Here is a 23,335-nt window from a genome sequence, read left to right on the forward strand (position 1 = left end):
CGTATTTCGAAATTTCGAAAATTGAAAAATAAAAAACTCGAAATTTCGAAAATTGAAAAATTCGAAAATTCGAAATACGAAACTTCGAAAATACGAAATTTCTAAAATTGAAAAATTCGAAAATTGAAAAATTCGAAAATTGAAAAATTCGAAATTTCGAAAATTGAAAAATTAGAAATTTCGAAAATTGAAAAATTCGAAATGTAAAAAAAATCGAAATTTCGAAAATTGAAAAATTTCGGAATTTCTAAAAATACTTTATTTTTTTTCGTTTCATTTTTTTTTTTGTTTCATTCGTTTTTTTAGTTTCATTCGTTTTTTCCATTTTTTGCTTTTTCGGAAATCCTAAAATTTCCAGAATTTACGAAAAAAGCAAAAAAACAAAAAACAAATACTTTTTTTCGAAATTTTAGAATTTCCGAAAAAAATAAAAATAACGAATTAAACAAAAATGGAAAAAAATAATTTTTCGAATTTCCTGAATTTACGAAAAAGTAAAAAAAACGAAAATAACATAAATGAAAAAAACGGCATGAAAGGAAGCCACTCATTGTTTACAATGTCATGTGATCTGCTATAATTGGTCAAAGCGATCACGTGTTACCGGCAGCGGGCCGATACACTGATCAGTTCTCAGGAGCACGTCATAGGATGTCCTTCCAGAAAAATAGGGATACGGCCTGAACATAATTTTACAATGGCCTGAGCAAGAAGCAGTTAAAGTATAGCTAAAGGCAGTAGAGTGGGAACTTGGGAGAGATTGGAACACCAGTCAGGTTTTTATTGCTGTCTGTGTCTTCTTTATAGAAAGGGAAAATCTCTTTGTCCTGTTAAACTGTTAAAGAGTGAAAATTACAGAAAATTACAAATTTGAGTTTTTACCAGAACAGGAGTGTAAATCTTCCAGTGGGTTCCAGTTCTGGTGACTGATGACAACCAGGGGTTACTTGACTTTTAGGGATTTCCCCTCACTTCCTGTTTTGGGCATGGGACAGGAAGTGAAGATAACTCTCCCTAATGGAACACAGATAGCAAAAAAAACTGACTACAGCTTAGTCTGTCCAAAATACTCTTTACCTTAATGCAAGGAATGCATTAAGGGAAAAATCTTTTACCTTTACAACCACTTTAAGTGCAAGATCCTTGTTTACATATGCTTGAAATTCTGATTTAATGGGTTACTCCACCTTTGTGGGAAAAAATTGAAAGTATAAAAAATATATACAGTATATAGCATTTACAATTGCTACACAAGCCATCTTGTATTTCAATGTTATTAAAAATTAGCTTTCCTGTTCACGGGACAGTACAAAGCACTCAAAGATAATTGAATAAAGAGACATAACACTTTTTATTTCGTGTTGGCTATAATGGCCATGGCTTTTTATTAAGGGGTAACCCAAAATTGAACAATAATAATCCATAACAGCAATATATTTAATTTTAATATTACATAACTATAAATCATTTATTTAATACTATCACCTAGTCCATCCAGAACTGAACTGGATGACAAACCCCCATTAACAAACGCCATGACAGAAATTTATATATATATATATATATATATATATATATATATATATATAATGGAGAGTGGGTGGGAACAGCATGGGGCTCTGTCTTCAGCGGGGGGTCTCCTCAGGCGGTGAACAGAGCGGTAAAGCCACCAGCATTTATAACCTATGCCTGGCTCAATCCCGACCGAATCAACCAATCAGGACCCTTTGCTATGCCGCTCAACATTCTGCCGTCACCCGGAGCAACCTAAAATGAGAAGAGGGGAGGAGAGAACTGGTTAAGGAAGGCAGCCCTCTGTACCGTCCCATGGAGCCCCGCATAAGCGATAGGGGCTCAGTCATGGGACAGCAAAAAGAACTCAAAGATAAGTGAATAGAGAGGCATAACACAATTTAATTCATGTTGGCTATAATGGTCATGGCTTTTTTTAAGGTGTAACCCAAAATTGAACTTTAATAATCCATAACAGCAATATATTTAATCTTAAAATGACATACTCATAAATCATTTATTTATTAACAATATCACCTAGTCCATCCAGAACTGAACTGGATGACAAACCCCACCAGCCAAAAGCCACTCAGAAACTGAGTGGCTGAAGCCCCCCCAAACTCTGTGGCCTGCTCAAACCATGTTTTGTAAGCCTAAAACAAAAATGTCTAACGCGACATCCAACAGGTGTACAAAATCAACTCTGTACAGACCAGGAAGGAAACCCTTGAGGTCTATGTGGCGGTAAGTTGCGTATTGCTCTATTTATACATTTCCTAATCCAATCTAAATAATGAAGGTTATTTGAATCTGACCAAAGGAGTCGTGGTACCATTTCCGAAAATACTATGACTGCGAAAGGAAAAAACAACTTAAAGGAAGATACTGTAAATCCCTCTTCATCTCGCAAATCAAATCCCAAATTTTAATTCTTCCCAGTCAGTAGCCCCGGTGTGAATAATAGGTACATCAAGAGAAGGCCATTGTTCCTAGTAAGAAAATTAAATGATCCTTCAGGTTTCTCCATCTCAACCCCCTTATTCCTCACCATAAAACCCGAAATCGTCCTTCATCCAAACCAAGATTGGTTTTGAAATTCCTGATGGAAGCTCACCTTTTAGCCCAAAATATAAAGGAATGTCCCACTATCCACATGACATGCTTGGTAGAACCTAAGAAAAATTAGACAATAACAAGATCAGGACGAACATACGATTTAAACCTATCAATATCCCAACATCCTGATTTTTTTAAGTCGTCATTAGAGAAACCGAGAAGGCTGGCTTCAGTAGCCGCAGCTATCCAGAAAGAATGTGAGGAGAAATGAAAGCCAGAAAGGTTAGTTTTTTTTACTGGAATCTAGTTAATGGAGACAGATTAATATGAATAAAAAAATTATCTGAAAGGGGGGTCTAACAGAAAGATATTGCATAACTCTAAAAACTGGACAGATGATCTGAAAAGGAGCTCTATAAAGAGTTATCCATCGACCTTTCCCTAATTGGTCCATCTTGGATCTACGGAGAAAAATCCTAATCAAATCTTTCATAACAGAGATATCTAAAAACACTAAAAAAGAAGAAGAAGAAGAAGAAGCTTTATTTGGTTCTGTGAGCTCCCCAATTTTAAAAGCACCAAAAAGGCAATAACGAAAGCCGTTCTGAACAGCAAAGTCTCAAATGAGGAAAAGCAAACTAATTCCAGTGCAGACATCCGTTTTCGCCAATAATTCAGAAGAAATTGGGTGTCTGTCAATAGCTGGGGAAGACCTTCTGAAACCTTTCAGCACTTGTTCGACTAGAAAAAAGGAAGAAAGAGCAGGAAGTCCAGAAAATGTAAGAAAGAATGAGGCTCCAACTAAAATCTTGTTACCCAAAGCAGGACTGAAGCCTCGTACACACGACCGAGGAACTCGACAGGCGAAACACATCGTTTTGCTCGTCGAGTTCCTTGTTAGGCTGTCGAGGATCTCGGCGAGCCAAATTTCTCCATTGCCGTCCAGGAAAAAGAAGACATGCTCTCTTTTTGGCTCGACGAGATCCTCGACAGTTTCCTTGTCGAAAAGTGTACACACGACCGGTTGCCTCGGCAAAAAAAAAACCAGCAAGTTTCTTGCTGGTTTTTGCCAAGAAACTCGGTCGTGTGTACGAGGCTTCAGTTTAGCTTGGATTAGAGAGGAAACAAAGCATAAACCCGTATAGGCGTTAACTGAATTGAAAGAATGATTAGACTCTGAACAAAAATTACACCATTTAGACAAAGCTTGTAAGCATTCTTTCCAAGTTTTTAAGCAATGGAATTCCTTAAATTAGCCTTGATTAGTCCGAAATCAGACCCCAGAGAAATTCCGGGAAATCTTTCTGATCGGCCTCTGGAGCGATCTCTCGAAACTGCTGGAACTGTCACCAGCTTTTGTAACCTATGCCTGGCTCAGTCCCGCCCGGGACCTGTTGCTATGCAGCTCCACATTCTGCCATTACCCGGAGCAACCTAAAATGAGAAGAGGGGAGAAGAGAACTGGGGAAGGAAGGCAGCCCTCTGTACTGTCCCATGGAGACCCACATAAGCGCTAGGGGCTCAGTCATTCTGCAACACTGTCATTTTCTGTATAATTCAATGCACTATGGCAACTTGGAGATGTTCTGTACCCAGATGGTGTACAGAACGTCCTCAAGAAATATCCTTTCCTGCTTGTGTGATTGGCTCACTGATTTTCCCAGAAGTCACTGCACTAAGATACAAGTCAGATTTTAGGCATCCTCTGCAAGGGTACTTCCAAAAGATTAACTATTTCTAAATGGATGTCGACCCTGCAACTTTCTTCATTAGAACACTGCAAATACACCAGCTGATTATTAATGAAAAAGTCCAACCCTATCAGTTTCACTCTGCAAACAACAAACAGCTTTTTCCTCAAAATAGAAACCGGTAGAACAGCAATGTACAAGGATTCCCCCAGAGGGGGGAAAAAAATCAACAAAAGTGGAGTTACTCTTTTTAACCACTTGCCTACTGGCCACTTTTACCCCATTCTTGCCCAGGCCAATTTTCGGTTTTCAGCACTGAACTCATATGACATTTTTATAACTCATATGACATTTTTATATTTTTTTTCACACAAATAGAGCTTTCTTTTGGTGGTATTTAAAAAGACCAAAAAAAAAAAAAAAGTTTTTCTTAGTTTCTGTTACAAGATTTTGCAAACAGGTAATTTTTCTCCTTCACTAATGTGTGCTGATGAGGCTGCACTGATGGGAACTAATAGGTAGCACTGATGGGCACTGATAGGCTGCATTTATGGGCACTGATGGGCACCGATGAAGCAGCACTGATATGAGGCACTTGATTGGCAGCTGGTGGGCACTGCTGGGGCTGCGTGCACTAATCATCAGGGCACTGATGTTAAGTGCAGATGTCCCCTTTCACACTAGCCAGTTAACCGGCAAGTGTGTTTACATCGTGATAAGCTGTGATTGGACACAGCTGATCACATGGTAAAAAGCCGCATGTGGTAGGCTCTTTACCCTGATCTGTGATCAGCTGTTTCCAAGGAAGGCAGCAATCACAGAGCATGCCGGGTGGGGGCTCAGTTCTGGGAGGACATCAATAGATGCCCTCCCAGCAGGGCTGTCTTAATGAAAGGGCACACCTGGGCACTGCCCAGGGGCCCCAGCTGCATGGGGGGGGCCCTGCACATTCCCCAAAGCAGCTGGTCCTTAAGCCCATGCTGCCCCGAAATTGGGGGCCCCATGGTGGCACTAAGTAATAGATACACAGGGGAGGCAGTCTGCCTCCTACCTACTTGATGTCTGTTTACCTGCATTGTCATCATTGTAGGGGCCCCAGAGAATTACTTTGCCCAGGGGACCATGATGCTATTAAGACAGCCCTGCCTCCCAGAACTGGACGACCGTGCTGTAACCGTCATTCGGCAAAGTGCATATGGCAAGTGGTTAAAGAGTAATTGTGAAAGTAAAGCTGGTCATGCACCGATCAAAATTCGAAACCAGTTTAGGAGGGACTGGCTAAATTTTGATCAATGTGTGGCTGCCCTTGCTCGAAAGAACTCGATCATTTAATCAACTTGTGTCAAAGGGACAAGTAGAAAAGATTTGTCGATTAGTGGCTGCAGCAGCTGATCAGTGTATTGTGACTTTTCCAGATGCTGATGTCAGAATACAATGTCAGGGGGGGCAGGGGGATTCCTCCTTCCACTTCATTTGTGCGGACGGAGGAATCTGTTAGTTCTACCCTAACCATCTATGGCAAGCTTAAGAAGTTACTTAACAAAGGGAACATCCCTTTAAAAGAGACAGTTGGTCTTTGTTTATATCAAGTTTCCATTGATATTGTTCTAGTAGTTACAAAATTATAAATTGTAATCATTAAATGTTTAGAAGTATTGTTTTCGTGGTTATCTGCTTCAGAATAGCAAACACAAGTTCCTTGCCACAAAGTTTTATATTTGAAATAGCTCAGAAGAGTCCAGTGCTGTGAGCATGTTAATCTTTCTTTAAACAAGCAGTTGTCATAGAAGCTTCTCTTTCTTGCCCCTTGGATCTATTGCATTTTGGTAGCCAAAATTCAGTGCCCCCCATCCCTTTCTCTTTTCTCTGCTGCCTTCGACCCTCCTTCTTTCCACTCCCTAGAGCAGGAGATTTATAAAAGAGGACAGGATAATAGAACAATGGGGAGAAATGTGCCCACTCTGCCATTCTAAAGCGTACTGTGGAGGGAACCGTGGAGACCAAAGACAGAGAAGAAAGGATTTCCCAGTCCACTGCACAGCTAGGATACAGCACAGGGCAATGGACATCGAGCAAAGATTCTACATTGCAAAAAAAGTTTTCAGTTTTAGAACAGAACAGCATAACCCTTCTAAGTACCAGTTATAACAATGCTTATATTTGTGGTGATAAAATACTAGATGCTGTCAATTACAACCTAATAGATCACAGTCCTAAAACTGCATTAATTAATTGTATTATATAATGCCACCATTCTATTTATTAGAAAAAAAGGTTTATACCTATTTAGTTTATTTGCTTCTTAAAAAAGATTTTAAATCCCAATGTAAAACATTACATTTATAACTGTTAAACTTGCATAATAATATGTTAACACAGTTTATGGCTTACAAAATACTACTGTAAAGTTAAAGTATCCAACCAGAGGTCAGCATCCATGAGGTTACCCCAGAAATCAGCCATTTGTATACATGACCCTGTAAATGAATAGTATTAACTCTTTCCAAGCCACTAAAATAAATCTATTGTTAATGCTTTTCCCACACTTTAATTGATCATGGCTCTGTCCATGTTACACAATTGGCTATGGTCATCTGAACTGACCCAGAATAGGAGTCTGCTCACCAGGGTGGATATAAATCAATGATTTAAAAAAAAATTACATTTATTTTTTTAAATCAGATTTTTTTTATTTACATTTTTTTTTTTATCAGATTTTTTTTAAATAAAATGCTTTTTGGGAAAGTTCTATCTAACCACTTAAGACCATTGGCTATGGTCATCTGAACTGACCCAGAATAGGAGTCTTCTCACCAGGGTGGATATAAATCAATGATTTAAAAAAAAAATTAAAAAACATTTTTAAATCAGATTTTTTTTATTTAAATATTTTTTTTTTTAAATCAGATTTTTTTAAAATAAAATGCTTTTTTGGAAAGATCTATCTAACCACTTAAGACCCGGACCTTTAGGCAGCTAAAGGCCAGGTTTTGCGATTCGGCACTGCGCCGCTTTAACAGACAATTGCGCGGTTGTGCGACGTGGCTCTCAAACAAAATTGGCGTCCTTTTTTCCCCACAAATAGAGCTTTCTTTTGGTGGTATTTGATCACCTCTGCGGTTTTTATTTTTTGCGCTATAAACAAAAATAGAGCGACAATTTTGAAAAAAATGCAATATTTTTTACTTTTTGCTATAATAAATATCCCCCAAAAATATATATAAAAAATATATATATTTTCCTCAGTTTAGGCCGATACGTATTCTTCTACCTATTTTTGGTAAAAAAAAATTGCAATAAGCGTTTATCGGTTGGTTTTCGCAAAATTTATAGCGTTTATAAAATAGGGGATAGTTTTATTGCATTTTTATTAATTTTTTTTTTTTTACTACTAATGGCGGCGTTCAGTGGTTTTTTTCATGACTGCGACATTATGGCGGACACTTCGGACAATTTTGACACATTTTTGGGACCATTGTCATTTTCACAGCAAAAAATGCATTTAAAATGCATTGTTTTCTGTGAAAATGACAATTGCAGTTTGGGAGTTAACCACAAGGGGGCGCTGAAGGGGTTATGTATGACCTAATATGTGTTTCTAACTGTAGGGGTGTGTGGCTGTAGGTGTGACATCATCGATTGTGTATCCCTATAAAAGGGATCACACGATCGATGACGGCGCCACAGTGAAGAACGGGGAAGCTGTGTTTACACAGTCCCGCAGTCCCGGAGCTTCGGACCGGGTCGCAGGTGCGCGACCTACGGCTGGGCACTAGCAAAGGACGTACCTGTACGTGCATGTGCCCAGCCATGCCATTCTGCCGACGTAAAATGTGCAGGAGGCGGTCCTTAAGCGGCTAAAGATAGTTTTATATTTAAGATACCTTAAAGCGGTGGTTCACCCTCCTTAACATCATTATACCATTACATTCGGCATCGTAGCGCGAGCTACGGTATGCCGGTCTTAAATTTTTAATCCCCGTACTCACTGTGCTATCGATCATTGAAGATTCCGACTCCCGCGGGGAATGGGCGTGCCTATGGAGAGGGAGGATGATTGACGGCCGGCTCTGGCACGTCACGCTCCCCGAAGACAGCCGGAGTAGGTCTCGGCTCTTCACGGTGCCTGCGCACAGGCTATGCGCAGGCGCCGTGAAGAGCCAAGCCTATTTCGGCTATTTCCGGAGAAGCGTGACGTGCCAGGGCCGGCCGTCAATCACCTTCTCTCACCATAGGAACGCCCATTTTTTTAATAGGGTGAACCCCCGCTTTAATAATTGAATTTATTCAGCATGAAATGCTTAGTTATGTAGCAAAATGGCTGTATATTCTGCAATATTTACATTTTTGGTACTCATTCAATGAATCCAAGCTTCACATTAACCATAAGATAAACCTTCAAGAAACCTTAATTTTGTTTGAAAATATTAAAGATTTTAAACTACCAGCAAGAATAAGTCCTTACATGTAAAGAACACCTGTCCTTTCAGATCCATCATGGCAGCGCTTGTTAGCGGGCATCCACTCACCTGCTGCCGCCATGTCCCTCACCTTGTGTCACTGCCGCATCACCAGCCGTCCTATTAAAGAGAATGGAACTGTCGTTGAGTCAACAGCGGGTCAGATGTGGAGCCGCTGCAGGACAGAGATAACAGTTGCTCTTTAAAAATTATGATTAAAATTAAGTTGATTTAAATCAAGCCTTTTTGGTTGTGATTCAAATCAAATCCACCCTGCTGCTGACACAAATAAACGCCATATGAACAGTAAATCCTCAGCTGAGTCCTTTCACAGGAACTCCAAATTTGAACAAAAATACTATTTCTAGTATACATTCCAAATGTTGTAAGACAACTTGCCTCATTGTGTTGAAAGACAGTTCTATGTAACTTCCTAAATACAGTATTATGTTATTTTGAGTGCAACACAAAGATTGCAAATTTTTCTTGTATTAAAGCAGTTGTAAACCCCCCCCCCCCCCACATACTAGCTCATTATGAATTACCTTAGATCGAAGCCCCCAAAGCCATCCTCGTCTCCCCCTCCGGGTATCGCCGCTCCGCCCAATCACTGCGCCGGGAGCCGGCATTAGACATTGAGAAAAACTGCATTCTCAGTGCGCCTGCACCGTTGTCTATGGCGCGCATGCGCCGTAGACAACAGTGTATTCCTTTTGGCTAATATCTCCTAAACCGTGTAGGTATTGCAAACACCTACAGGTAAGCCTTAATCTAGGCTTACCTGTAGGTGTAACTTCCCACAGAGAGTTTACAACCACTTTAATGCCTTTGTTATCCCTAAAATGCTGAAAGCCCAATAAAAACGGTTGAAACAGAAGAATATTGTAAATTTGTGCAATTTTACAATAATTTTACAATATTTTACAATTTTTTTTAACATTACTGCCATCATCAATAACTTTGATTATGGCAAGCACATACTCAAAATTTTGAAAAAACTGGGGTTAAATAAACATAAAGGGCCAGATCCACGTAGGAGATACGACGGCGTATCTCCAGATACGCCGTCGTATCTCTGAGTCTGAGGCGTTGTATCTTGGCGCCTGATTCAAAGAATCAGATACGCCAGAATTTTGCTAAGATACGACCAGCGTAAGTCGCCTACGCCGTCGTATCTTAACTGCATATTTACGCTGGCCGCTAGGGGCGTGTACGCTGATTTACGCCTAGAATATGTAAATCAGCTAGATACGCCAATTCACGAACGTACGCCCGGCCATCGCAGTACAGATACGCCGTTTACGTTAGGCTTTTTCCGGCGTAAAGTTGCCCCTGCTATATGAGGCGCAGCCAATGTTAAGTATGAACGTCGGGGCAGCGTCGAATTTTTCCGTCGATTATGTCGTTTGCGTACGTCGTTCGCGAATAGGGCTGTGCGTTATTTACGTTCACGTCGAAAGCATTGGCTTTTTGCGGGTTAATTTGGAGCATACGCACTGGGATACTTTCACGGACGGCGCATGCGCTGTTCCTAAAAAGCGTCATTTACGTGGGGTCACAATACATTACCATAAAACACGCCCACATGTTCCATATTTGAATTAGGCGGGCTTACGCCGGCCTATTTACGCTACTCCGCCGCAACTTTGCTTTGAGAATACTGCACTTGCCTGTCAAAGTAGCGGTGGCGTAGCATAACTACGATACGCTACGCCTGCATAAAATTACGCCGTTCTACGTGGATCTGGCCCAAAAGCTGCTACTAGCATATGCAAGCAGACCAATTGGGTGCTATGATTGGTGTTTTGTGTGTACCTTTAAAGAGAGTTTGAGTAGAAAATACCTGCATGACTTGTTCCACACTATTGTCGGCAAGTGTCCAGGAAAACAAATTACATGTGTATCAAGAAGTAAGGTGATAAAAGACAAACACACAATTAACATATGCTACTGTTAATTAGCTCTATAGTAGTATAATACAGTACATATCACAATATTAGACAAAATGGCATATAAAAACATAGATTGGTCAAAGCGTTTTCTTGGACAGTACAAGCTCATTCTTAACCACTTAAGCCCCGGACCAAAATGCTGCCTAAAGACCCAAGGGGTTTTTACAGTTCGGGACTGCGTCGCTTTAACAGACAATTGCGCGGTCGTGCGACGAGGCTCCCAAACAAAATTGGTGTCTTTTTTTCCCCACAAATAGAGCTTTCTTTTGGTGGTATTTGATCACCTCTGCGGTTTTAATTTTTTGCGCTATAAACAAAAATAGAGCGACAATTTTGAAAAAAATTCAATATTTTTTACTTTTTGCTATAATAAATATCCCCCAAAAACATATATAACATTTTTTTTCCTCAGTTTAAGCCGATACGTATTCTTCTACCTATTTTTGGTAAAAAAAATCGCAATAATCGTTTATCGGTTGGTTTGCGCAAAATTTATAGTGTTTACAAAATAGGGGATAGTTTTATTGCATTTTTTTTTTTTTTTTACTACTAATGGCGGCGATCAGCGATTTTTTTCGTGACTGCGACATTATGGCGGACACTTCGGACAATTTTGACACATTTTTGGGACAATTGTCATTTTCACAGCAAAAAATGCATTTAAATTGCATTCTTTATTGTGAAAATGACAGTTGCAGTTTGGGAGTTAAACACAGGGGGCGCTGTAACATTTAGGGATCACTGTGTATGTGTTTACTAGTGTAGGGGGGTGTGGCTGTAGGAATGACGTCATCGATCGTGTCTTCCCTATAAAGGTGATGACGCGATCGATGCGCCGACACAGTGAAGCACGGGGAAGCCGTGTTTACACACGGCTCTCCCCGTTCTTCAGCTCCGGGGAGCGACCCCCCGCCGCATGTACCGTGGGGGGGGTCCCGATCGGACCCCCGACCCACGTCAAGCAGAGGACGTATATATACGTTGATGTGCCTGCCTGTGCCATTCTGCTGACGTATATGTACATGAGGCGGTCCTTAAGTGGTTAAAGGAGTACATATTGGGAGAGAAGCCTTGCTTAACATTAAAGCCCATTTCTGTACAATACAGAATCCCCTCCTACCCAATCCAGCAGCTTAAATCAGCGATCCATCGTTGCAGTTTTCACCTGATTGGTCGCCTCTTTTTGATGCCATATATCCACTGCATTCTTCTAGAGAGGACCCCACTGCTGGATAGCCAATAGGAAGTGCCCATGTCACCCAGACAGCGACATAAACACCTGAAGTAAGACCTGGCTCCTCTGCAGTGCAGAAGGTGGAAGACTTGGGACCCCACACATTACATAACCATGTATTTAGATTTATAAATGGGGCTTTTAGTTCAAGTTGTTTTTTTTTTTTTATTATTATTATTAAATGTAATGATCTGTTAATAATGGGGGAGAGGGTGTTATGCCCAGGATTCAGCTTTAATTCAAGAAACAGCATTAAGGCTGAACCTGCTCACAGCCAATGGCAGAGATCGCTGATCGGAGTGTTCTGGTGGGGGGCTCTCCCCCTGTCAGAACACAACAGCTTAGCGGGTTAGATCGCTGTATTAATCAGGGATCGTGAGTACAGTTGCTTTGACGAAGCTGGGTTGAACTGAAAAAATGAATAGTGTGTACTAACTAGGCTTAAAAATGGAGGACGGGCAGATTATTGATGGGTACACCCCTTCCCTTCATAATAATAGCTGTAGTAACAAGCTTCTATGAATAACACTAGAGGAATCAGCACAAGGGAGATACCCAAATGACAGTAAGTTATGTTATGTTATTTATTCAGATTTTTCTGCTTTTTAATTTTGGTCACACCATACATTGTATGTAAGATCGTATTAACCTCTATTCTGGAGGTTCAGTCATGAGGAAGGAAAGCCCTGCCTCTACCAAGATGGCCTCCTCCATATAGATACACAGGGCAGAAAAAGCATGGTAGGTCAGTAATGGAGGAAATATCAGCTGTAGGGAGATCACAGGTAATATTGCTTTCTAGTCCTTTACCGTCTCCCTGCCCTGTTTTTGGTACAGCCTTCAGAGGTCTTAAAGTGATAATAAAGTCTGCTGCTTTTTTTACACCTACAGGTAAGCCTATAATAAGGCTTTCCTGTAGGCACAGTAAATATCCCCCCAAACGTGCACCATTTAGGAGATATTTACTTAAAGCGGTGGTTCACCCTATTTTACATCTTTGTCTTAATGGAACAACCGCCGTTGTGTAAGCACACTGCTTTTTTTTTTTTTACGTTTCCTTACCTTTGTTACTGAGCGTTGAGTACCTTGTCAATCAATCTTTCCCCACGGGGAATGGGCATGTATATCATTTTCCCCGAGAAAGCGCGCGTTGTCTCCTGCGAGTGAGTGTTGATTCAGGATGCCGGTGATAGGATTGCGCCTGTGCAGTCCTTAGAGCAGTGGTCTCAAAGTACCGGACCAGTTATAAATGGCCCGCAGGCAGGGTGGAAGTGGGGGGGAGCTGGCGCCATCTGGTGGTGAGCCGTTGGTATTACAAGTTATTACCACCAAATGTGAGCTGGCGCCATCTGGTGGTGGCCGTTGGTATTACAAGTTAAGCATTACAAGTTAAACAGCAATTCTAATGTCATTTTTCACTATTTTCACTGCCATCTTCTTCCCTCTAATTAGAACCCCCAAACATTATATATATTTTTTATCCTAACAATTAAAAAATAAGACAACAGTAAAGTTATCCCCATTTTTTTTAATATTATGAAAGATAATGTTACGCCGAGTAAATTCATACCCAACATGTCACGCTTCAAAATTGCGTCCGCTTGTGGAATGCCGACAAACTTTTTTACCCTTTAAAATCTTCATAGGCGACAATTAAAAAAATCTACAGGTTGCATGTTTTAAGTTACAGAGGAGGTCTAGTGCTAGAATTATTGCTCTCGCTCTACCAATCGCGGTGATACCTCACATGTGTGGTTTGAACACCGTTTACATATGCGGGCGCTGCTCGTGTATGTGTTCGCTTCTGCGCGCAAGCTCGTCGGGACGGGGTGCGTTTTCTGTCTCCTAACTTTTTTAGCTGGCTCCTAGATTCCAAGCAAATTTGTCAAACCCTGACTTACACCAGTGCTGGTGGTAATAATGCGCTCGCTGACACCAGTGCTGGGGGTTAATAATGTGTTCGCTGACACCAGTACTGTTGTTTTTGAAAGTTTGCATGCGGCCCCCCATGGCATATGACAACTTGTCTTGTGGCCCTCAGGTAATTTGAGTTTGAGACCCCTGCCTTAGAGGAACCAGCTCGTTAGGGGAACCAAAACGACAAGTCACCGGCCGCTGTTGTGATGGTAACTGTGCAGTGTTGACCGCGCGGCTCGCCGTCAACACTGCGCAGGCGCGGGATAGAGCGGTGAATGCTGGGACATCGGCATTCACCACATCCCGGAAGATTCTCCTGGTGGGCTTCACATCTTTTTTGGGGAAATGACAATGCTGGCGGCTGGAAAAATAGGACTGGTGAGTACACTGTTTGCTAATGTAACAGCGGGAGAATAACAGATAAAAAAAAAACACGTATTCCCGTGGAACCCCCGCTTTAAGTAACAGCTGGTGACATCACTGATGCATATGCACTGTGTTCTCAATGGACAGCATACCGTTCATTGGGGGAGCTGTGCCACGGCCAGAGCCCGCAAACCCGGAAGGAAAGCCGGATGAAGTTGGAAGCCCTGTCAGTGGTGACAGCTTGCCGCTGGAAGGGCTGTTTCAAGGTATGTTTTTTATAATGTAAACATACTAGCAAATCATGATCTTAAAGCGGGAGTTCACCCATTTAAAAAAAAAAAAAAATCTCCCCTTAGCTTCCTGCTCGTTCGGTCTAGGGGAATCGGCTATTTATATTAAAATATGTGCAGTACTTACCCGTTTTCGAGCTGCATCTTCTTCCGTCGCTTCCGGGTATGGGTCTTCGGGAGCGGGCGTTCCTTCTTGATTGACATTCTTCCGAGAGGCTTCCGACGGTCGCATCCATCGCGTCACTCGTAGCCGAAAGAAGCCGAACGTCGGTGCGGCTCTATACTGCGCCTGCGCACCGACGTTCGGCTTCTTTCGGAAAATCGTGACGCGATGGATGCGACCGTCGGAAGCCTCTCGGAAACCTGTCAATCAAGAAGGAACGCCCATTCCCGAAGCCCATACCCGGAAGCGACGGAGAGGATGCGTCTCGTAAACGGGTAAGTACTGCACATATATTAAAATAAATAGCCGATTCCCCTAGTAATAACGAGCAGGAATCTAAGGGGGAAAAGTGCCCTCTAAGGGTGAACCCCCGCTTTAACTTGCAGGGGGAAGATTTTTGTTATTGTTTTTTTGCGGTTTACTAGCGCTTTAAATGCTAAGTGGTCCAAAGGAATCCTTCACCAATACTTCCTAAGTTGATTTATTCACAGGGACTGGCTCAATCTGTTCATTGCTGGAAACCTCGTTGCTACTTTTTGTACAGTTTTATGTTTGACTGTAAATAGGACAATTAGGCCTAAAATATTTTAAATCATCTATAGCAAGTTGCAAGTCAGTAGGCTAGGCATCTCTTGTGCAAATTGTACAAAAACAGGATACACAACCTCACACAATCCCTTCACCAATTCCAAAAGCTGTGTACAAGTCTTTGTACCTGTTTTCCTTATAGGATCCAAATTAATTAATTTAATAGATTTATTATTGAAATATTTAATAGATATTGAGAAATGTATACTCACTTTTTTACCCTGAAAATAGAGGGTAAACTGTGCCTGCGTGTTATACACAGGGGGCTGTGGAAAGCTTTTTTCCTGAAACTTCTCTCTTAATGTTAGGGTGCGTGTTATACGCCGATAAAATAGGAATATGTAAAATATAATCCATCAATACATCTAAGGGCCCTTTCAGACGTGCGGACCGTATGTTCGCATTTTCATCCATCCGTTGCGGATGAAAACAGGACATACATTGGTCCCTATATGATTGCGGGTGTCAGCGGATGACCATCCGCTGACACCCGTAATCGTCCGTCTCCGCAAAGATCCAATTTTTCGGATGGAAGAAAATCCTATTTTTCTTCCGTCTGGCGGATCGGATGAACACGGACATACGGTCCGTGTTCATCCGATCCCCCATAGGGGAGAGCGGAGGAAAGACAGGGCGGTCCCTACACAGTGTGCGGGGACCGCCCTGTCAGCCGACGGCTCAGCAGGGATTTTACGGAGGATCCCCGCTGAGCTTTTACGGACACACGGAGCGTATCATTACTGATCCGCCCGTGTGAAAGGGCCCTAAAGATAGGCATACTCTCATGAGGATTCATGGTGACATTATTGTCAGCTGGTAACTGAGTTGATGAGTTCTATTCCCAGTCACCTCCAAAGACCACCAGAATGGGACAATACCAAATAAGCAGCTTGCGGGGGACAATGATCTGTAACACTCCCCAGCTAGCATTCATACCTTAGGTGGTTTCAGCAGTTCAAATTCTATATGTGTATTTTAGCAGTTCAAACAACGTCAAACCAAACAGGATTCAAATCCAGGCGTAACCTTGCATTGAATGAGCACGGAGACTGCAAACACAGACTTTCACTTCTGAATCAGTGACCAGAGGGTGTTGGGCAAGTCTCTAGCTATTAATATTACCATCAGCAGCGACTTGTACTCTCAGTCTCAGGGCTCTAGGTCTGGAAAATCAGATATGAAATAGCAGGAATTAAAAACTGTTGTGTTTAACCCTAAAATGAACCTATGCAAGGGATCAAAAAGCCAAATTAGGGGGGACATTATATAGCTGGCACCATTACGTACCTGCTGTTGCCTTTTTTGCCTTGATCCATGAGTTAAGACTAGAACAAAAAAATCCCTACCCCTCTGTTATAAAGGAGTTAAACAGTGGAATGGACACTGGAATTTGTGCAAATATTTAATCTGTCCTTCAAATAGCAGGTTTAACTTCATTATTTCCTAAAGTCCTCAAGTCAGAGCGCTTTAATATTTACTTCTGAAGAGTGCAAACGTCTAGCCAAACATTTATTAATTTCTTTGCATGTAACTACTCCAAAAGAAACAGTTTTGTTTTAATGAGGGAATTCCCTCTAGCAGTTGAAAGTTTAATAGTCATGCTAATCTCTCATATACCGGTATATATATATATATATATATATATATATATATATATATATATATATATGTATCGAATTAAGATTAACATAATCTTTTATTATCTGCACCTGGAGGGTTTTGTTGGATTTATCAACTAAACCCAACATTTACTTGATTTCCCCTTTAACCACTTAAGGACCGGACCAATATGCTGCTAAATGACCCAAGGGGTTTTTACAATTCGTTTAACAGACAATTGCGCGGTCGTGCGACATGGCTCCCAAACAAAATTTGCGTCCTTTTCTTCCCACAAATAGAGCTTTCTTTTGGTGGTATTTGATCGCCTCTGCGATTTTTATTTTTTGCGCTATATACAAAAATAGAGTGACATTTTTGAAAAAAAAACAATATTTTTTACTTTTTGTTATAGGAAAAATCAAATAAACGAAATTTTAGTCAAACATTTAGGCCAAAATTTATTCAGCCACATGTCTTTAGTAACAAAAAAATGCAATGAAAAAAAAATAGCTACCTAGCGGGAACAGCGACACTAATACAGCGATCAGAAAAGTGATCGCTTAGTGACACTGGCAATAGGGAGTGAAAGGGTTAACTAGGGCGGTGATCAAGGGGTTAATACTTTATTAGGGGGGGTATGGGGGCTACCCTGGACCTAACACTAACTGCCTGTCACACTGACACTAAATGCAGTGATCAGTACATATATTCAGTGACACTGTGACAGGGGGGTGGGGGGGGATGATCGCAAGGGGTTAATGTGCCTGCGTGTCAGTGTAGTGTTGTGCAGACTCACTGTGTGATGTGATCTCTCCTCAGCGGCAGTTGAAAATACTGCCGAGAGGAGAGATCACATCACTTCCCTCTTCCTGTGTTTACACAGGAGGAGGAAGTGACACGCAGGGGGAGCGCGCGGATTGGCTGAGAGCGATCCGGAGGGGGCGGACAAAAATGAACAGCCGCCCCGTCATCCCGGATCGCTCGGACAGCCACGGGAACCGCGTGTGTACCGGGGGGGGGTCCCGATCGGACCCCAGACCCACATCTAGGCAGGGACGTACAGGTACGCCAATGTGCCTGTCCGTGCCATTCTGCCGACGTATATGTACATGCGGCGGTCCGGAAGTGGTTAAGAAATGATTCTTGTTACACATGTACTGTACACATATGTACATGCCCCCTGCACCCTATAATGAGACATGGGGTTGCCTAGTCCTGCAAATACTGTCTTTCAAAAAGTTAGTATTTGTCTAATGCAGCCCATACATGGAACATATGGAATCAATCCTGCTTAGCCATTGTATTCTCCTGGGAAAAGGAAGTCGTCTTTGCCGGGGGAAGACAGTGATTATTTCTAGCTGCTATGGTAGCTGCTGGCGGTAATCCCATGTAAAAATCCAGTTTATCGATCAATATACTTGGTACATTCAGCCTGCTTAAACATGGTTCGAACCGTCTATGGCCAGCCTAAAGCCTCGTACACACTGTACGATTGTTGGCCAACTGAGCGTCTGATTTTTGTCAAAAGGGCATGTGCCAGGATCTTATCTTGCATACTAATGTTACACAATTGTCGTGCCACAAACACGAACGTAGTGATGTACTACGAGGAATTTCAGCTCTTGATCGCCACCCTTTGGGCCCCTTCTGCTAATTTCGTGTTTGGTGAGCACCGATTCAGAATATGCCTGTTTGTACTTTTCGACTTTTGTGTGATGAACTTGTGTACTGACCATACGAAAATCAGACAATAGACCGCTGTCTGCCAAAAATTTACTGTCTGTCAACAGACAATGCACTGCCAACAATCGTATCGTGTGTACGAGGCTTAATGCTGGCCATACACTATACGAAAAATCGTCCGAAATTCGGTTGTTCAGACAGTTTGTTTTTCGAACCGTTAATGGGCACAAAACCGATAATCGTTGGGACGTTTTTGAGCCAAAAAAACGAAGGACAAGTTTGGAAATTTTCTGGCGAACGAACGATAAATGGGAAGTGGAGAAAAAATGAAGCGCTAGTGATGACAAAGAAACAATAGTTTCTCTGAGTGGATATGTGAATAAATAAATAATCACAGTACTTAAAACAGTGATAAAAGTGACAAAAACAAATGTGGGGTGAATGAATGAAAAAGTAGAACAAACAAACACAACCCAAAATAACAGTGTAAAGTCCATCAGATAAAACTTATGGAGAAATGGATGATGGAATGACCACGTAGATCCTCAAGGGCAAACAATCCTTTCTTAAACTCAATGAAGATATGAATGCGCTTACCAAAAGACGTGGATCTGCCTGTCAGGCATGAAACTCTCAGGGCACGATCTGCTCGGCTTCCCCAAACTGGATCAACGGCTCTTTCACACGTGCGGACCATTTTTTAGATCAGTTTTTTATCATCAGTTGATCCGTTTTCATCAGTTTTTCATCAGTTGTCATCCGTTTTTCATCCGTTTTTCATCCGTTTTTTCATCCGTTTTTCATCCGTTTTTTTTTTTTTTGTTAGAACTTTTTATTACATAGGGCTCTTTCACACGTCCGCTCAGTTTTTTAGATCATTTTTTTTTTCATCAGTTGATCCGTTTTTTCATCCGTTTTTCGTCCGTTTTCCGTCCGTTTACATCCGTTTTTCGTCCGTTAACGTCCGTTTTTCGTCCGTTTTTCCATCCGTTTTTTCCATCCGTTTTTTCATCCGTTTTTTTATTTATTTATTTTTTTCAGGCTTTTTACATATTTTGATGAAAAACGGATGTTAGCGGATCGGATGGTAAACGGATCGTCCACTAACGTCCGTTTTTCGTCCGTTCCGTTTTTTTGACGGAAGAAAAATAGGGTTTTCTTCCGTTCAAAAAAACGGAGCTTAACGGAGACGAATGTTAACAGACGTTAGCGGATGCTCATCCGCTAATGGACGCTAACCCATAGGAAAGCATTGCAGTCCGTTAACGGACGTCCAAAAAACGGACGAACGGAACGGACGTGTGAAAGAGCCCATATTTTGATGAAAAACGGATGTTAGCGGATCGGATGTTAAACGGATCGTCCGCTAACATCCGTTTTTCGTCCGTTCCGTTTTTTTGACGGAAGAAAAATAGGGTTTTCTTCCGTTCAAAAAAAAGGAGCTTAACGGAGACGGATGTTAACGGACGTTAGCGGATGCTCATCCGCTAACGTACGCAATCCCATTGGAAAGCATTGCAGTCCGTAAACGGACGTATGAAAAAATGGATGAATGGTCCGCATGTGTGAAAGGACCCTTAAGCAGGTCTTCAGTGGAGGGCCGTGGATGCACGATGTCCTGGAATGGTGCCCCGGATTTTCCAAGGTGTGTGCCCCCAAATGAATGAGGGGAAATGGTATTATACCCCTTGGGGGATAGGGTAAAATAGACATGGAAGGCTCCAAAGATGAAGATCCCAACGGGGTAAAATAGACCTGGAAGGCTCCAAAGATGAAGATCCCAACGGGGTAAAATAGACCTGGAAGGCTCCAAAGATGAAGATCCCAACGGGATCTTCATCTTTGGAGCCTTCCAGGTCTATTTTACCCTATCCCCTAAGGCAGTGTTCCCCAACCCCCGGTCCGCGGCCCACTGCCGGGCCGTGGGCTATTTACAGCTGGGCCACGAAGGCTGCACTGTGTTTGGTGCGGCGGCTGGCAAACAGAGAGATGACATCTATCACCGCCCGCCTGGATCACAGCACTTCCACCAACACAGCGGGGCTGCTACACTGCAGCGAGGTGCGGGAGCAGAGAGATGCACTTCCGCCCACACAGCGGGGCTGCAATACTGGAACACGGCACTTCCGCCCAGAAGGGAAATCAAAGGAAATGGTCTGCACTGGGGGTCTGTACTGAGGAGGTGGCCTGTACCGAGGAGATGGTCTGCACTTGGGGGTCTGTACTGAGGAGATGGTCTGCACTGGGGGTCTGTACTGAGGAGATGGTCTGCACTGGGGGTCTGTACTGAGGAGATGGTCTGCACTGGGGGTCTGTACTGAGGAGATGGTCTGCACTGAGGAGATGGTCTGCACTGGGGGTCTGTACTGAGGAGATGGTCTGCACTGGGGGTCTGTACTGAGGAGATGGTCTGCACTGGGGGTCTGTACTGAGGAGATGGTCTGCACCGGGGGTCTGTACTGAGGAGATGGTCTGCACCGAGGAGGTGGTTAGTTCTGGTGACTTGTACTGAAGAGGTAGTCTGTACTAAAAAGATGGCCTGTATTGAGGAAAGGAGGTGGTCTGTACTGGGGGTTTGTAGTGAGGAGGTGGTGTGTACTGACCCTTGCACTCTGTATTATGCACCCCTGCACTTTGTGCCCCACGCACTCCAGACCCCTTCACTCTGTGCAGTATCCTGAGCCCTGAAGCAAATACGTTATGCACTCTCCTGAACAGGTGTCACACGAAAAAGGCAAGTGACAAACTGCATCTGGTGGCAGATTCTGCATTATGGTGAGTTTGAACTATTTCATTTTACATTACAATGCAATGACAGAAACAATGCACTTCAATCATCCCAACACCATATCAGCCATTGTTTTGTGATGATTGAAGCGCTAACACCAGCCATTTCCTCGACAAATTGCCCGCGAAAAGCTACATAATAACCCAACCCCCCGGGCCTTGGCCCGATTCTATGCCACAACACCGGTCCTCGGTGCCAAAAAGGTTGGGGACCACTGCCCTAAGGGGTATAATACCATTTCCCCTCATTCATTTCTCCACAAGTTTTATCTGATGGACTTTACACTGTTATTGTGGGTTGTGTTTGTTTGTTCTACTTGTTCATTCATTTACCCCACATTTGTTTTTGTCACTTTTATCACTGTTTCAGTACAGTGATTATTTATTTATTTCTTCACATATCCACTCAGAGAAACTATTGTTTCTTTGTCATCACTAGCACTACATTTTTTCTCCACATCACTGTTCAATATTTGTCACATTGTTGTGTAGCAGCTGTTAGTTTGTTTTTTATTTTAGATTGGTGCAATATATTCCCCTTTCTCCCTTTGATAAATGGGAAGGTTAATGTGTTTTCCGTCCGAACTGTCTTTCTGCACTAGGTAAATGTAAAAAATAAATAAAAAATGTTTTTTTATTTATGTCCACTGAACGATTTATCGGTCATTACATGATGGCACTATCGTTTGCGCTCACGGCCGAATGTTCGTCTTTCGAAAGTTTGTTCGGAAGATTTTTCGTAGAGTGTATGGCCAGCATTAGTTGATTTCAGTGGTGACACTGGGCAGCACTTAAAACCATAGGAAGGGACAACTACACACGATCGGTCCATCCGATGAGAACGTTCTGATGGACCATTTTCATCGGTTAACCGATGAAGCTGACTGATGGTCAGTCGTGCCTACACACCATCTGTTAAAAAAACGATTGTGTCAGAACGCGGTGATGTAAAACACAACGACGTGCTGAAAAAAACAAAGTTCAATGCTTCCAAGCATGCGTCGACTTGATTCTGAGCATGCGTGGATTTTTAACTGATGGTTGTGCCTACTAACGATCGTTTTTTTTCTATCGGTTAGGAATCCATTGCTTAAATTTAAAACACGTTTGCTTTTTTTTAACCGATGGATAAATAACCGATGGCGCCCACACACGATCGGTTTGGACCGATGAAAACGGTCCATCAGACATTTCTCATCGGTTTAACCGATTGTGTGTACACGGCCTTAGAGTGATTGCTATACAATCCTAAGATACAAGATAACGCTCTTGCTTCTTGATCTCTTGAACAGGTGTACTATAAAGTTCAACTCCAGTTTGGGCACTAAATGCAAAAACAGGGGTTCCAGGTGCTATAAATGGTTGTGTCATGCGCAGGTTCATCGAATACTCCATTCTCCTTTTAACCTACTTTCTGTCATTCAACCCACTTTTTTTGAACCCAGGGTGTCAAGAATTTGCCTACATTCTGGACTTTCAAAAAAAAAAAATTCTGCAGCATTTATGCCGCATACACACAATCATTTTTCAGCATGAAAAAAAACGTTGTTTTTCAGCATGTCGAAAGAACATTTTCCCAACTTCATCATTAAAACAATGTTGCCTACACACCATCGTTTTTAAAAAATGATCTAGCAAAGCGCGGTGACATACAACACATACGACGGCACTATAAAGGGGAAGTTCCATTCGCCTTTGGGCTGCTTTAGCTGATTCCGTGTTAGTAAAAGACGATTCACTAGATGTGGCCCTTTGCTAGTCTTTATCCGGCCCTTGGTGCACTATTCCTCCCACTGACACCAAAAAATGGGGCACTATTGCTTCCACCGATACCAATGATGGGGTACTATTCCTCTTACTAATAGGGACACTACTCCTACTCCTATTGACCACCAACCCTAAGGCCATATTTATTCTCACTCATGCTGGGCCTGTGACATTTTCTGCCCTTGCTAGCCACAATCCGGCCCTCCTTAAGTCTGTAGGACAATAAACTGGCCCTTTGCTTGAAAAGTTTAGAGACCCCTGCCCTAGGCG

At 42.2% G+C, this 23,335-nt stretch overlaps 1 long non-coding RNA gene across 1 annotated transcript in view; it reads right to left on the reverse strand.

Annotated features, from left to right (window-relative positions):
- Window positions 1–1,597: 1,597 nt before the first annotated feature.
- LOC120927226 overlaps window positions 1,598–23,335 on the reverse strand; it is a 36,929-nt gene continuing 15,191 nt past the window's right edge. The window contains exons 2-3 of the long non-coding RNA XR_005747055.1: window positions 2,627–2,684; window positions 1,598–1,767 (exon numbers count right to left, since the gene is read on the reverse strand). This is a non-coding gene — a long non-coding RNA (uncharacterized LOC120927226). The remainder of the gene's footprint in view (window positions 1,768–2,626; window positions 2,685–23,335) is intronic.

Source organism: Rana temporaria, chromosome 2 (assembly GCF_905171775.1).
Source record: "Rana temporaria chromosome 2, aRanTem1.1, whole genome shotgun sequence".
NCBI classification, from domain to species: Eukaryota; Metazoa; Chordata; class Amphibia; order Anura; family Ranidae; genus Rana; species Rana temporaria.